At 37.8% G+C, this 5313-nt stretch overlaps 1 non-coding gene across 1 annotated transcript; it reads left to right on the top strand.

The window, feature by feature from the left end:
• The first annotated feature begins 4823 nt into the window (after window positions 1-4823).
• On the top strand, window positions 4824-4930 carry LOC118245208 (U6 spliceosomal RNA). Its single transcript, XR_004777803.1, has one exon. It is a non-coding gene; the product is annotated as a U6 spliceosomal RNA (small nuclear RNA).
• The last annotated feature ends 383 nt before the right edge of the window (window positions 4931-5313 follow it).

The raw sequence follows: 5313 nt of genomic DNA on the forward strand, positions 1-5313 counted from the left end.
AAAGTAGTATTGCTCTATTTTGATGCAGGTTGACTGTTGATGCATCTATACTATCACACTGAAGTATGTTTCAGGACTGAATATACAGAATCCCTGTTGCCAGTCACGTATGTGACTTTTCCTTGTGACAGAAATTCCCTAATCACGCCTCCGGTTGCAAGTGAATGCTGAGTGAAATAATTGCTATGCATTTTGAAATTACAGTAAGTGATCTGTAGGTATAGGATACTGTAGCTGCCTAATGCTTCAGATCTTTTCAGGAAGGGCTTCTGCAACATGGAACAATCAGGTCCTTCCAAACTACCCACAAAAAGGTCAGCATTTGATCTCTGACTCCCTTACAGACTTAAAAAAGAGCAAAAACTTAAGCCTGTCAAAATAATCAAGTGGGGGGTTTGATTATTTTCAAGATCCTTTTCCTGAATTCTTGATTGGCTTGACATCTCGTGATAGATCAGTGAGAAACTTCTGCAGCCCCTTGATTCATGAGTTTATTAATCATTAATTTCCTATTCTCAGTCATGTTCAGGTGTCAGCCGTTTTCAATCAGGTTGCTTTTTGTTGCCCTTATACCAAATGGAAAAGCACAAGAGAAGTAAACATACCTTTTTGTAAAGTTTTCTTGCATGGGTAATTCCTCTTTGAAAGAAGGTTACGTATAGTTGCTGAATCAATGCATCGGTAAGAAAGCGTGTGGAAGCTGCTGCAGAATCAGGTGAGGTATGCATTTAAAGTTTGCTAACTCAGCCTTGCTAAATTCTTACAATGACAATTTACTTTCCTAAGTGAATCACATGGTTTAATCCATATCCAAGGTGCAGTAGGGCTACGTATACAGTAACTGCTTTCAGGCCACATTTATACTGTTAATTAGGTTTGGCATTTGTCATTTATGTAGGCTGGACAGCAGAGACTGGAGGATAGACAGTCCGTGGAAGTTCTGCTTAAGTCAGGTAAGGACTTCTTTCTGCCTATCCTGCAACTTCTGTCTACAAGGGGTTTGGAATTTATGGGTCCTCCAGTGGTAAGGACACTACTTTTGTATTCAAAAGCAGATGGTAGCACATCTCACAAGCACAAGGTACAGACTCTGAGATGGGATAGAGAGCTGCTGCAATTGTCACTCAGGCTTGTCAGAGGGCAGCCTCAAGAACAATCCTAAGTGTTATAGATCAAGTACAAAATAGAATTGTATTAAGTACAAAATAGAAAATTAAGTATAAAATAAAAATTATTAAAAAATCCTGAATATCCATTTCAGTCTCATCTATTTTTGAGATGAGCTTTTGAGTCTCCCAACTACATGCTCACTTTCAGTTTCAGAAAACAGAAAAGAAAAAAAAAAAAGATTTAGTCTTGCAAAAGAACATCCATCTTGTTTGAAGTTCTCAGCTAGAGCTGGAGGAGGCTGTAAGGAAGATTACTGGTTTCAGTTGGTCTATAAAGCCTGTCATCAGCTGAGCCAAACAACCCAAGCAATTTAAATTCCTAATTTAGATGTATATCAGTACTTGCTCTGTGTGTCTTCTCCAGCTCAGCAGCGCACAGGTAGGGACAGGATGTAAGACCAAAGGACTACTTAAGTGCAGTGAGGCGACCAGTACTCTTCTATTATCATGTGCTCCATGCATTAAATAGGAGCACACATTCATTAGGAAGTTCCTACCATCACTCAGTGGATATTTTCTCTATCTGATCTTTCCCTTCCATAAGAACCACTATGTTCCTGAGGAAAATAAGGATTTATTTTTATTTTTTTTCAGTTAACCAATGAAGTATCTTATAGCAATGCAGGGGAGAGTGTCATTCAGCATTTCTGTTCGAAGCTGGAGAAAAAAATAATTGGGACCTTTGGAGGCTGTTACGGTTTCTTTATATATTGGTTTGCCTCAATGTTTTTTAATCTGTCCTTCAGCATACAAAATAGCTCCCATATTCAGTATTAGATTTCACTACAGTAAATGAGACTGCCTTACTTTAATTCTTTCATAATTAGCCTTAAATTGCTTCCTCTCTCCCCTTATTTCTGAAACCTGTCATTACCATAAAATGCATCCAATAGCTGGAATACCCATGCTTGCCCTTACTGAGGTGTTTTACATACGACAAAACCTTGAGCGTCTTCTTAACCTTCACTTTTTTGAACGAAGAGCTGACACCCCTTGCCAAGAGCCTTCAGGCCCTTGCTCAGCCTGCACTTTAGAACCTGACCCAAGATGTATACGTGCCAATTTGTCGAAACCTAGCTCACCTGCTTAAACTGAAATTGCTCAGGAAGAGAAGGGAGATGCAGAAAACCTTGTTGTGATAAAGGGAGAAGCTTGTAAAGAAAAGAAGTAACCGATCCCTCATTCAGCAGTGAGTTACACTAATACGAGATAGGAACAGGCTGCAGGGACACATATGGCAAGCTGCATGATCATTAGCAACAAACAAGTAGCTGGATGGAAAAAGTTTGCTGAGAGACTAAATTATTTCATTTCTTGAAGATACTAAATCTTCTTCATATAGTGTTATGAAGGTAATTTTCAGCAGGCTTACTGGAGGCCACTATCTAAATGCCATGTGTGTGATCAGAGGCCAATGTCTAACTACCTGGAAAAAGGGAGAATAGAAACCCAAAACACAAACTGTCTTGTCAGAAGGAAAACTGAGGTGGAACAGAAGGAGCATTACATATTACACAGATGTTTTCCCCCCAGTTATGTACAGGAAAGAAGAAACAGGCATGACCAAGTGGACTGAATCAGGTGAAGAAAGCTTCTATTAACAGCAATCTTCCAATTTTTAAGACTGTCCAAACTTGACTTTGTGTTCTTGGAACCTCTTCTGACAATAGTGTCCAGCACGCACATAACTGTGCTAATAGTTGCATTTGTATTGCACTGAATTATCTTCCTTTCTGAAAGACACGGTGTCTTGCTAGGATTCAGCTGAGGTCTGATTTGCATATAGCAAAGAAGTTACTGCACACAGTGGAAGTCAGTGCCATCTAGTGACATCTTTTTCAGCCATCTTCAAACGATCTTGTCTTGAATTAAACGCATAAACTCCTCCCTCTCCCTGTTACACAGGGTCACATTAGGACTGTCCTTCCCTTCTTTCATGAATAGTTACCTTATATTTTTATATTTTTATGTTTAAGTTATAGTTATTTTATATTTTCTTAGTGAAGTGTTTTATATACAGGAAAATCTCTGAAATGTGTTTAAAGCAGAACTTAGTATTTTAGTGTCTTAAATTCAGGGAGGTTTTTTTTTAATTAGGATATAAATTACCATTTAAAGATATATTAAAAATATTAATTCTAACTTACTGCCATAAAAATAAAAAAATAAAATAAAGCTTCCAGGAATGTCTCAAGGAGGTAAGAAAGTCTTAACAAGAAATGTGATAAAAATCAAGTTCTTTGACATCTTTAGGCAGAATCTCAAAAACAACACCAACCAAAAGAAACCCTACTGTTCAACAGAAAGGAAATAAAAAAAAATAATAATGCAACGTAAGCAGTGATAATAGAAGTCACATTTGCCAAATTCTTTTCAAGAAAAGGGCTCCAAAAACATAGATGAGTGCCTAAGATATTTACTATTAATAATACGATATGAAGAATTCTCATAAACCACCTACATATGCTACATATGGTACAGGAAACATGTGCTCCTTCCTGCAACTGAGACCATCTTCACCTTTCCTGCAAGGTTTGGACACTGCTCTCAGACACATGGTCTGATTTTTGGGTGGTCCTTTGGGGACCCAGGAGCTGGACTCGATCCTTGTGGGTCCCTTCCAACATGGGCTATTCTACGAGAGCACGCATCTTACATTTCTGAACACTTTGACATTACCAACAAGGAATTATCCATATAGAAATCTAATCTCAAAACACCCTAGAGAACAGACAAACCTTTGCCTTTTCAAAAAACTTGAGTCAGTAGCAAAAGTCTCAGCCCAAACCAGTTGCTGATCTTCCCTTCACATTACTCTTCCACTTTTTGCAGGAAGTTGAGGAAGCCCCTCAAACCTTTAACAACATAAATAGGGATCAAACCACAAGCACTAGTTATCTAAAGCTAGGATTAAAACTCCAAAAAGTTTACAAGGGTCAAAGAACATTAGAAATGCCCTAGGGCTTTCTAACAAGATAAGGATCTGGACCGCAGTAATGAGTCCCCTTCCCATCCCTCAAGGTCTTTCCCGGTTCTCATCAAAACAGGAGGAACAAACTTGAAATTTAAGTATTATTTGCCTATTTTTGAGTGATTACTTTACCTGCTTGTTTTGCTCCCTGATTAAAACTTCATCTTTCTAACGAGAAAGCAAAGATAAAGTATCAAATACTGATATGACATTTCTGGCATAAACTTTGCCTAAATCAGCATTAACACAACCAGAAATAACACTGACAGAAGCACATCCCTTAATGACCAATTTTACTGTCTAAGCTGGCTATGGATTCAGCCACTAGATGTCTTCACTATTCAGAACTACAATCTGCGTTACTAGAATTTTGTCTTCGGTGGAATCCTGGTGTGTGGGTGGAGTTACACTCCAGTTTTCTTTCATAAATATTTTTGAGTTACACCAGTTTGCAATATTTGTAAGGCTATTTCCTCACAAACATCAGTATGATTCTCATGAACATCATGGACTGGACCAGGCACTTCTAACTGGGAAATTTTGGAAATTATTCCCTCCAAAATATCACACATATATATATATTATGTTCTAACAAACATCTATGTTAACGTAGGATTTTATAACTGCAGTATTTTCTTCCCTGGTTTCTATTTGTGGTTGTATTTGCATTACAAGCAGAAGTGGTGCTCACTTCGGCAGCACATATACTAAAACTGAAACGATACAGAGAAGATTAGCATGGCCCCTGCACAAGGATGACGCACAAATTCATGAAGCATTCCAATTGCTGTATGTGACATTCCTGTTCAACCTTTGTCTGCTTCTAACTTTATGAAGAACCTCTGCATTAGGTAAAATTTTTGAGAAGTTTCAGATGTTTTATAAATATTTAGAGGGAAAAGTGTCGAATAAAGAGCACACAAAATCCAAACTCCCGTTACTTAGCTTTAACGTCATGAGCATGCTAAAGCTTGGAAATAGTTGACTCAATCTCTCATAGTGCAGGCTATCATAAATTTATACAAATTAAGACCATTCAGACATCTGGTTCTGACATCTAACAGCTCAGCTTCCTAATTTGATAACCTTTTATCAAACTAAGATTGAATTAGGGTAATACACAAAGACTGAACAAGTTTAATATACTATTGTGCATACTCTACCTCTGGTATT

Source organism: Cygnus atratus, chromosome 1, assembly GCF_013377495.2.
Source record: "Cygnus atratus isolate AKBS03 ecotype Queensland, Australia chromosome 1, CAtr_DNAZoo_HiC_assembly, whole genome shotgun sequence".
NCBI classification, from domain to species: Eukaryota; Metazoa; Chordata; class Aves; order Anseriformes; family Anatidae; genus Cygnus; species Cygnus atratus.